This window comes from Spodoptera frugiperda, chromosome 3 (genome assembly GCF_023101765.2).
Source record: "Spodoptera frugiperda isolate SF20-4 chromosome 3, AGI-APGP_CSIRO_Sfru_2.0, whole genome shotgun sequence".
Lineage (NCBI taxonomy): Eukaryota > Metazoa > Arthropoda > Insecta > Lepidoptera > Noctuidae > Spodoptera > Spodoptera frugiperda.
The window spans coordinates 4,964,282-4,976,594 of record NC_064214.1 but is presented as its reverse complement, the minus strand read 5'-3'; the positions used below and the strand labels follow the sequence as shown (position 1 = coordinate 4,976,594).

Sequence of the window (12,313 nt, the reverse complement as noted above, 5' to 3'; positions counted from 1 at the left end):
TTTAAATATTTCTCTTTTGATGCTATTTTTGTATGCACGTAACAAAATCAGTAAATTGTAGAATTTCTGGTCATATTTAATATAAATTATTACTTTTTCAATCAGCTACATACAAGTCTCACTCATAGGCTCATAAGCTACTTTTTATACACAAAACTCACATTTGACCTCCAGACTAAGTCTTGAAAGTAGATTAAGATATAATCAATCTAGAGTATTTCATAGAATTACTCCCAGATTACTTCTAGGAAACCTAATCGTATATAAGTACAAGTATTCACTTTGATTGGCCTTGCTACATACAGTCTACGTTTTGGGAATCATAATGAATTGTAAATGGAGGGAACTTCAGCCTCAATGCAAGTTTGGTTGGATATACTCGTACATATGTACATACTTATTTGCTACTAGCTGATGTTTGGGACTTCGCTCGCGAGAATTACAGATTTTGTGACTAGTAAAAGTAGCCTAAGTTTCTCCATAACATATTAGCTACCTGCTGAAAACAAACCTATTTTGGTGTATGTACCGTGTGTATATTCATAATATATATAATTCACAAAAAAAGTGGTTATTTCAATTTAACAAACAGACATTTCAATTAATTTTGTTACTCTAGGTTCACTGGTATAAGTACGTATTGTTAAAAATACTGAAGGCTATAGGAATTTATTTAATATAAATATCTATTGGACCCAAATACGGCGAGGCTCATAATAATTAAGAAGATCCCTCTATTGAGCTACTGCTGTTGAGCAGAATAAAACTGAAAATAAAGATTTTTTTCTACGTATTTTTCCAGGATAAAAAGTAACCTATTTTATGTCCAGGATAATAAGATATAATTATACCAAGTTTCATCGAAATCAAACCGTTAGTTTTCACGTGATGCCTGAACATATATAGACAGACAGACAAAAAAATAATAATCACATATTTGGGTTTGGTATCGATCCAGTAACACCCTGCTATTTATTTTTTCTATATTTTCAATGAACAGAATTGACCCTTCTACAGATTTATTATAGCCCGCGACTTCGTTCGCGTGGAATAGTGACTTCCGGCAAATTTTTGGTTTTAACCACATAGTTCCCGATTTCGCGGGATCTCTTCAAAAATGAGATGTGGAAGATATTCTAGGGAACTCCTCAAAAATCAACATAATGAGCTCTGCGTTTGAATTTAATAGATGTATACTCACTTTGGGCATTGAAAAAATAGTTTAAAAACGGACTTAAACTAAAGAAATATTATAATCTTTCCGAACTTAAGATGAAAACTAACTTAAAACTAAAGAATTAAAGAAAGCTACGAATTACGCATTTATAACCATTAAAAAAGAAATTATATTACAACCTATCCTCAATGCTATAATAACCAAGCTTAAACTAAATAATTTAAAAGAAACGACTTAAATCTAATTAATTTATAAATTATAGACTTACAATTTTATTAAAAAAACTAACTACAGTAACTACTAATAATCGATATCAAACTAAACCTACGTTAAATAATTTAACCAGAAAAACCCAACAAATAAACTTATTAATTGACAAATACAACGAAACCAATTTATTTAGAATATACGAAACAGCAGGACCACTACAGACAAATAAATCATACGACTGGTAATACACTTTTTCTACGATAGTACCGTAGCGCTCGGCCGATACCCAACCAAATGAATGTAACGAAACTTTTTTTTACTATTTATTTACTTTTTTTCGATGAATTAAAACAATAACATGAACCGAAGTCGTGTAACGATCAACATAGAATTATTTATAAATAATTTATTTCTTATTTTTATTTTTTGATTTTTGAAATAAAAATATATCTATGTCCTTTCTAAGGTTCTAAACTATATCTGTACCAAATTTCAACCAAATCCGTCAAATAGTTGCGGAGATTAATGGTATAAGCATAGAATGTTCGACGTGATTCTTTAATTTGACATAACTTTTTTATTTATGAACCGATTGACATGAAACAAACACTAAATGTAAATTTAAGCATCCCACAATATATTCGTGAAAACCGCATCCAACTCGGATCAGCCGTTTCTGAGATTAGCGCGCACAGACGAACAGACAAACAGACAAACAGACAAACAGACAAACAGACAAACAGACAAAAAAAAGTTAATTACATTTTTGGGTTCGACATCGACATAACTATAACCCCTGCTATTTTTATTTTTTTTATTTTCAATGTACAGACAGCACTTTTCTACGATTTTATTATATGTATAGAATAGATTATTAGTAGCTATTTGTAGGTTTCTATTACCGACTACGAGCAATCGATTTTTTGTTTTTTTTTCTTTATTTATTACAACCAAAAAAAAGTTTACTATCCAACTTACATTTTTACCTTAACTAACACAATTTCGCAGTAGACATCTCTGTTTTACCAATTAACTACCTTTACTCTACACACAAACAAATCCTACACATCACACGCCTTTTTCCAATATAAAAACAAAGCCATTACACGTTATTATCAACAAGAAGTTGACGAAACACTGTCACCGCGCCACTCGGCGCGCTCCATCAACTTTGCTCCACGGCAGTTAATGCCGCATCACTAAGCAGGCCGTTTTAGATTTCAATAACACCACAACCGGGCCAAGGACATGTTGTACTGATCCCTCATATAAAGTGTTACAATAGAAAGTGTTATTGGTTTGTTTGGGTTTACAGATATTTCATTATATTTATTTATTTATATGTTTTATTGTACATATTTAAGTAGTATAGGTTACAAATATTTTAGGTAATATGCGTATAATGGGCAGTCTTATTACGCAATGGTGATTTGTTGACTCAACAGATTATGGGTAGTTATGTGCACAAAAATTTAATAAAAAGAAGATTGAGAAAAAGAAGAATGATGAATAAGATTTTAAATAAAATAAAAAGAAATATATATTTTCGAATTGGAATAGTTTAAGCAATCATTAAATAACTCTGAGTGTGGCAGATAAAGTACTTAGAAGAACGTAATTACTCTGTATCAGAATTTTCAACCACTCGACTGACAAGTCGTACACAATTTATTATTTTTATTTACCCTATCTGTGTACTCATGTATAATGCATCCAGAGTTTAGCCATTATTCATATCTGTATTCCAAACTTTTGCTTCTGATATTAAAGATTTGTGGACGGTATGGGATTATAGAAAGTCTGATTCTGTCGCCAACTATTTATGTGTACACTTGGCTATAAGCTCGCTTGAAATCTGATACAAGGACGCTGCGAGTATCATAGGAGAATTGACGGGGTAAGGAGCTTATTTTCGGGGAATATTTTATTCATACGAAGCAAAGGTATTTCAAAACTACCTTCCTTTACGTTGGTAAAGGAAAGACGTAGGTGTAGATCTACGCCTTTCCTCGAATAACGCTATGAGGTAAACTTTAAACACATGTAAGGATTATTTAACAAAAAATAAGATGTAGTTATTGAAAAGCACCGAGTTTCGATCCCCATTACGCAACAAAGGGCCTCAAGGGGATCGTAGTCGTAAAGGTTTTAGCGAGAACATTACCAACCCACATTACATTATGTCCTACGCGCTCCAGTGTCCCGAAAAAGAAAATACCACTCAATGCTTCACTAGCAACAGTACGAACATTAGTTGAAATTCAAACACGTAATGATTCCTACCTGAACGCTCCATGGCCGAGTGCCACGATAAAATTCAACATAAAAATTCTAAACGCTCACCAAACTTAAAACACAATAAACAGAAGGGACAGCATCGTTTTCGTTCACCTCACAATAAAAATATCATAGGACCGCTGGAATGGTCCACGTATATAAAATAAACAATGTCTGTAAAGAAGTAAAAAGGTATGAGGAGATATTTAGGTTTCGCGTCGAAAGTTTATGGGGTAATATCGTTATTTCTCATGATTGCGAGTGAAATTGCCTTTTTGGGAACGGTTAGTTTCTGTGCGCGTTTTTTTCTTTCATTCTTTCTTCTCCCCAATTATTTTCGGGCCACGGCAAGGAGTTATTTCATAGAAATAATTCAAGGGCTCATGAAGGCTCCCGGGAGTTACGGACAATTCTATCAAGAAAAGGACACGGACTCAAAATGATTTTTTTTTGTAGAAACTAGCCGGTTATCGTTTTACTTTATCGCTGGCGTTACGTGGCTCTCACGAGTTTCTGCTCGCCTGGTAGTTTCGATGGAGCTTACTTACCTTATTGCTTAAAATATCGGTCGATTGAATTTCTCCATTTCTGTTGGATTACTTACATTGATGATGGAGCAAATTGGCTTCCACCTCATTGTGGATTTAGTTCTTACTTTTTATTTGACACACATACTCCTATAATATGACCACCAACATGAATGTTATGTTTATCTTTTAAACAGAGCCAAAACCAATTATGCTTTTGATCAGTAATAAAATCGCTTACACATAAAACGTGATATTTCTATTGAACAATAATTACTAATGGAATGTGGTTTGGTGGTCGACACTCGTATGTGGTGCAGCTGTCGTTAATTATACATGCCTATTAATATATCAACTACTATTTGTTAGCTCTGAAATGTCAATCAGTTGGTTATGAAATTACGAGGTTTGACTATGATGGATTAATTTGAGTAGGTACTGTACTGAATCAGTGGTTCGGAATAGTTAGTGTAATTCTTGAAATGATTAGTGTCAATTTGTATTACTACCTTTATTGAGTTTTCTGTGAATTTGTTAGTACTAATTTATGTGTAGGTGTGTTCAGTGTTCAGTAGTGGATGTTTTGTACGATTGTGGCGTGCAATATGTCTAATTTTCTTTTAGGAAAATTTCTTGATTTAACTTACCCGTAGAAGCCCATAGTGTATTGTTTAAGATAATTATTATTTAACTGTAAGATTGGCATGGTGGCTGGGCAACTGGCTGTCGTGCAACGTGTCAGAGTTCGATCCCGCACGGAACAACTCTTTGTGTGATCCACAAATTGTTGTTTCGGGTCTGGGTGTCATGTGTATGTATGTCAAATAGTTTTATTTGTAAACGCAACCGCGATGTAGGAGGAAATCCTAATGTGGGGCAAGGATTCCTAAAAAAATCTATGTAAAAAGTTATAAAAAATAGTATCCTTTAAATTAAAATTGCTCCAAATAAAGAACAAAACAAAATCCTGGCCCAAGTACCGTTATCAATAACGCCCTCTTTCTCAAAACTTTTGAAGAGTACCATTTTATTTTCCAATATTCCTTCTTTCTTTTTATATTTTAAAAGAATCAGAACTTGCAGAACATTGATTTTTCTTCAACGAAGTTTGTCTCAAAGACTTGTTCGTTGATGATTAATGGGATGTCAATCAAAGCAGTGGTGTGACAAATATTTCTCGATACTTTAACTTACGGTTAAAAGAATCTTGTTCGTTCTCTAGTGAATAAAGATTTTCTGATATTTTCCCGTTTTTTGGAGTTAATGATACGGAAATATCAAAAACTGTCCTTTTTTCGTTGTTAAGGAATTCAGGTCTCGAGTAACTTGAATAGTATTCAATGGGTATTATTATCAGGAAATGTTACTGCTTCAGTGGTTTGGTATTGGGTACATTATTATTAATTTTTTATGGTATAAGCAGGTAAACGAGCAGACGTATCACTTGATGGTAACAAATCTCCACCGCCCATGGAAACTCGAAACACCTACGGCGATACAAGTGTGTTGCCACCCTTTCGGGGTTAGGAAAGGTTGTTGGGGAATCACTGACACTACGAAACACAATGCATTGTTTCAATTTGTTTTCTGTGAGGCCGTGGTAAGGGGTACAGCTGGCCTAAACTACCCCACGATTTTAAATTAGTCTATATTTATGTCTATGAATTAAGGTTAGGTAGGTTATGAGTTAGGGTTTCGAGAAATAAATATTGCGATTTTTTCATAACTTATTTTTTACTGGTAAAGTGAGCTTATGAAAGGGAGGAGAATAATATTACTTTTTAGCAATACTATTTTATGTGATTACAAATTGATACACTATGTGGATAACCATACTAATTTTATTTATTTTTTTCAGGTAAGTCTCGATCTGTCGATGACGCAACCAAGGAGGACCCATGTCTTACTGGTAGGCCTCAACTTTACTTACCTCGTTTACAAAATGTGGCTTGAATGTTACGCTTTACACAATATACCAAAGACTGGTTATATTTTATGTGCTATTTTGTTAATTAATTTTGGCCTTAAACTAAAATGCGTCAAAGTTTATTTTCATTTCAAGGCAAAGTGCAATAACTTCATTAAGCATGTTTTTAGATATATTATCAAACAGTGAGAGTTGGCAAGTTAATGCTTACAAGATGGCACTATTGAGCCGAAGTCCAATTAGTTTTATAGGCTTAAAGCAGCTGACTGACTATGTAACTGGCTTGACGCTAGTAAATATTCTTTATGGTCCATCGACCTTAGCTACACCAGACCTACAGTTAAACCACCGCGAACGTCGTAAGTATTTTACGAAAAAAAAACTTACCAATATTATAAATACGAAAGTTTGTAAGATTGTGTGTTTGTGTGTATGTTTGTTACCCAATTACGGCAAAACGGCTGAAAGGATTGGTAAGAAATTTGGAACAAGAATAGATTGTGGTCTAAAATAGGCTAGGTTTTATTCCACGACAACGTGAGCGAAGCTGCATACAGAAGCTAGTTAATAAATTCAACATAAATAATAACAAAACGTTATAAAAAACAACACTGAATACAATTTAACGCCGACTGCGTAATAAAAGTTTACAAACACCAATTTCGAATTAGCTGCTCTTAAGATATATTCTAATAATTAACCCGTAAAACTTTGGGAACGGGTGGCTGGTACTTAAGGAGTCATGGTTCCCATAGGCTTGGTTCATCTTTCGAGTTGCTGGCTAATTACAAGCTAGCTTTCCTGCGACCTTTTAATAAGTAATACTACGCTACTACGCCCCTGTTTTTAGAACCGTCTGTTACACCGAAGCGGTTTGTGAGATTTGTTTTCGAGAAATGGTACATTTTTAACCGACTTAAAAAAAATTAGGTTCTCAGTTTGACCTGTATGTATGTTATGCTTGTATATGCAATTAGATTCGCAGTTTGACTTGTATGTAGGTTTGTGCGTGATTGTCTTACGTTTAGCGGTACTGATTTTGATACGGTTTTCAGCGTAGTATTTTTCAGAAGGGATTCTTTTAGGGATGACTTAAAAAGAAAATTGAAGGCGGTCACCTTTTTTAAAGATTTTTTTATATGTAATTGTGAATTAATTTTGAAATGTGCGTATTGCTTTTAATCAAAATATGGAATTATTTGCTGACATACAGGGAAAATTAAAAATAATTAATTCTCCTAATTTTAATTAATGTTCATTACAAGATATTTTACTTAAAATTTGACATGATGAGTTCCAATTTTACTTGAACGTTTCTAATTTAAAAATTCAAAACAAGTAACGCTCCTGCATGTATAACAAAAATCGTTTACACGTCTTATGTTTAGTACATAAGAACCTTTTTACCTAAACGACCTACAAGACTTGTTCGAACGTGACCTACATTCTAGTACCAATAAATAAATTCCCACGTTCGGGACGGTGTGACACAGGATTAACTTTAATATGAATCGAGCCTAAACAACGGCCTTTTAATAAAACAGCAACGCAGCGATAGCTTGCCTCATGAAATTTATATTAACACCCGAGATTGTCCCGCAACGTTGCCTGTACAAGCTTTTTTTGCTTTTAAGGCGAGCTGGAACAAAAAGAATGCTTAGTAGGTTAAATTAAATTCTGCAATGACTCTCTGTGATTTATGTTTGCCTGGTAGCTGTTTCGACGAACATGTAGATTGCTAATCAATTTTGGAAAAAAGAGAATAAAGTAAATTGGGACTTATACTATGTACGTGTTAATAATTATCATACTTCTGTTTAAATTAAGTTATGATTAATTATCAAGAACTAGTTTCTGGTTGTAATTAAAATCTTTGATTAAATACATAAACAAACTTAAGCATAATTGATGCCAAATTACACCAAAAGAGATACGGTACAAATACAATAATGAATTACTTAATCCCTCTAAGTTTATCATCGTCAGAATTGTTTCCAGCCTTTACAATCACTTTAGCCGATTAAATTAAAACCTTCAATTACTTCGGTTGATTTATGGAATCCTGGTACCGCGAGTTAGTAACGTTGATCAGGTTCGTTTGACAATATTGATTGATGAACATCTTGCGTATTCTAATTTACTATACTTTGTCTTTCCTTAGTTTCTTTAATTATTTTACAAGCAAAATGTAATAAAAATGTCGCGTTTTAGTAAAACAAATTAGCAAAATACAAAAAATCTCTTCTCCATCCATCTTAGTATCGTAGACAATTAAATAGAAATAATGTATAGTCAATTACAAGCTTCATTTGAAAACAATCAAGAATACTAGAAACATTTTTTGTAATAAATAAAATAAAACAATGTTTTTGTGTTGTAATACAGAACATTAGATCAAGTAAATCTAGCAACACATTTTACAATTGATGAATTTACGATAGCATTGTTTCGTTGAAACTTCAGAAAACCAAAACTACTTAATGATTCTGCAAAAGAAATTCAAAGAACAACTATTTATTTTCATAGCAATCACGGAACAGCACTTAAAGAGAGCCACATCAATAATTTTGAGTGATGGCACAACTTTGTACCGCCCAATAAAACAAATCCAATCATCTTCACGCCATTGCACACACAAGATAATAATAGGAACGACGTAAAAACTTGTATAAAACACCAATAGCCGGCATCGAACTGACTAGTACTTCGCTCAAGTTAGAAAAGAAACTTCTTTCGTTATATTTTGCTTCGTGCCATCGTTACTGGCGATCGTGACTGCGCTGATTAATTCATTCCAAAGTAGAGAGGGGGGGACTATTGTTTTTCCCTCTTTTTAGGTTATTTGGCTTTGATAAATGAATGAGAATTTGTCTATTGTGGTGTAGACGGGAGATAAATTGGTAGGTTCTTAGTGAAATGGAGTAACAGCCTATTGATGTCCGGCTAAGGCAATTTTGTTGTCCGCACTTACTTTAGACTAACTTGGTATTGATGATGCGTTTTATACGAGTCAATTTAGATGTTTTATTACTTGTTGCTCTTGAATTCTGACGTTATTTTGACTTTAACGCCATTTCCAATTGATCAAGTAACGCAACGGTACGGTATAGTTACCGTTTAGTATAGTTTAGTAACTGTCGTAGTGATGTAATATGTGACATACTAAATTAACCAAAAATCATGGTTTAGTCATGTACATTACTGAAGAAAAGCTCTAGTAATTTCAGGTCACAGAGGGACTCTTCATAATCACAGCTTACTCGGTAGCCTGCGCTCATGTGAACAGCTGATAATTAGTTAAAGTGCTACGCAACATACGCAAAAATAAAATTATTCTAAAAATAAAAACAAAATGTACCCGGAGTTCATACATCAGCAGAAGTACAAACGTCACGATTACATAATTTAGCTCGCCACCCTTATCGACACGACCTTTGTCACCGAAACTCAACATTTTTGCGAACACCTAGCCTTCTAGTAAAGAGTTTGTTTTATGTCAGCTAGTACTGAATAGAATACAAAGTTAGGTTTCCTTGAAATAGGTAGTATCTAGATCCCTATTGAGATCTTCCGCATTTTCTCACATTTATATTCAAATATTCCACCCTTTGGGAATACTTGTTCAATGACCAAGTTTAGAATATTGTGAAGATCTCTGTTAATGATAAGGTGCTTTTGTAATAGCGTCTTATTTATTTTGTTACCTATTTATAGATGATTTAAGTTTTAATTTGAATGAAAATTTTGCTGGATTTTCACTAAACTATGTAGAACAAAAATGGGTTTAATAAAAATTATTGATTAACATGTTTAAGCGGCTACCCATTGCTCAAAACCCCGATCCCAATAATCGTACACGACATGTCATAACCAAAAAATCTGCTAACTCATGTTTTACTGCTCAATAAAAAACATCGAAACGGTATAAAATATATGGATTCTAACAAAGTCCATTGTCCGCCATCATTGTCTAACACATATGCTGAAAAATTTCATACAAAACAATATCTGTCAACGGGGACCTATTAAATCGTGGATCTAAGTGCAAATATCAGCGATGGACGGTTAGGCTATAAAAACGCCAAGCACATGACGTATGGCTGGCTGTGTGGGAGCCAGTATCACATGATGACGTATAACACCAGCAATGTAAACTGCGCGATATTTAAAAATCGTTTGCGTTTCTTTTTTGTTTTAGAGGTGGCCTAATATTTGGGTGCTGTGTTGCGTACAGCGATATGTTTTATTGGTTTAGAATTGAATGGATTAGGGTTGCCTAACATGTTGTTTTAGTAGTGGCACGTTCAGTTGAGTGTACTAAGAATTTTATACACATCTGTGTTGTATGCACCACCGACACCATGTCAACCCTTAAATAAACGTAATATTAAACTACTTTACTATACACAAATTTGATGGATAAAGTATCCATCAAACTCAAAATAAAGGTCTCACATCCTTAAAAATGTTCTAAAACAACATAATGTATGTACAACAAATCCCAACTCTTTTCACAAACCCAAATTCTGAGATAAAATAAAACCACCCACAATCAGTAAATGGGTTGTGTAAGTAAACAAAATCCAAACCGGTTGAGTTTAATACGAACCTTTGTCAAGTAAACCTGCGAGCTCTTTGAACTCGACTAAAACTAGATCCATCATTTCATTCCACTTGAATTTGTTGTACCAACTTCGTTGTAGTGATGTGCCGTACTCGATGTTTTTACAAAACTATTGTATCGATTATTGTTACAATCGATTGTACAGTAGTTGTATCGATTTGAAAGCAAAATTGGTATGATTTTTCAGTATCCATTACTTAAAACAGAAGAAGAATATGTAGTTACTTAATCTTTCCTATATTTAGAGGTATAATTATATTCGTATAGAAATAAGCTTGTTGCCAAATAACTCGAACAATTTTAGGCGTAAAGGGAAACATATTCTGTATATTCCCTGATCTAGAATCACATCAGACCTTGATCTACATATTCACAACTCTATGACTAACTAACTAAAACACATTACACGAACAAACATTAGTGTTGAAATTATTCTAATCAATTTCACTTTAATCTACACCTAATCCGATACGAAATTTAAATCTCGATACACGAAGCATCAACAATTAGGGCTCAAATCAATTCAAAGTTAACAATTTGTAACAGTAATTGGTTCCATCGATTACTAGGATTATATGACCGTACTCGATAGTCGGGAATAAAGTTCAAACATTAATTGGGCCATCCTTACTTAGTAATGTTCATTGCGTAGGAGGGGCAGCTATGACGTCATCGCCAACCTTCACCCAGGTATAAGCTTCATATTAAATTTATACAGAGTGCGATAATATTTTCTTTTTTTATATAACGAGGTGTTTCTTAGCCTTTTTTTTGTTGGTGAGATGTTTGTTTCCTGAGTTGGGGAAAATACTTGTTATCGGATTTTTTGATTTTTGTCTGGAAAGAGCTTGAAATACTCTAAGCTCTTTGATTTTCCAGATGACGTGGGTCCCGGAACACAACTAGATAAAAGTGCATGTGTGCAGCTTGCACCTCGGCCTGTCTAGAGGTAGGCAGAATAGTAGGGAGAGGATACATTTATGACGTATTTAACTGTCATTTTCGAAAAAAAAAGTTACTAATAAAATGTATTTGTTATAAATATTGTATCAGCTATCAACTAATGGTTCGACTATCAATATAGTCAGTTAGAGGGATTACGGATTAACTGAGATTTTTATTTCAAACTAAAATCGTTTCATGTTACATTTAGGTGAACCAATAATACTAAACAAAATGGTAGTTTAATCCCCGCCACATATTAATCAACCTATGTATCAATTATTATTTTAACATCTAAATAATCATTTATTTTCACTCCTTGTAAATATAACATTATCAGTTAAATAGAAAATCATTCATGGCTGCTTTGAGGCAATATAAGAGCCTTACTGACAAAAAACCAGCCTATAAGCAGCTCTGATAAAAATAGTCTGCTCCTGATCAGGTTTCATATCTAGTGGTCTGGCTCTTTGGCCTCAAAATATTTTTTACCTAAGGCCATGACTATCGATGCAATTGACATGAAGTGATCCGTTTGCAAACTATCTTATCCTGTAAAAATCCACAATTTTTAAATTAATACAAGTTAAATGCACAGTTAAATATTTTTACTGTTTTGTAAAGCAAAT

At 33.5% G+C, this 12,313-nt stretch overlaps 1 protein-coding gene across 3 annotated transcripts in view; it reads left to right on the top strand.

Annotated features, from left to right (window-relative positions):
- Positions 1-12,313, top strand: part of LOC118274004 (acetylcholine receptor subunit alpha-like 1) — a 238,800-nt gene that overhangs the window by 54,737 nt on the left and 171,750 nt on the right. For 2 of the 3 annotated variants that reach the window (XM_050706665.1, XM_050706668.1), the window contains one exon: positions 6,050-6,100. The exons of the other annotated variant lie outside the window; for it this stretch is intronic. The gene's annotated coding sequence lies outside the window, so the exon portion shown is untranslated. The remainder of the gene's footprint in view (positions 1-6,049; positions 6,101-12,313) is intronic. 3 annotated transcript variants of the gene reach the window in all.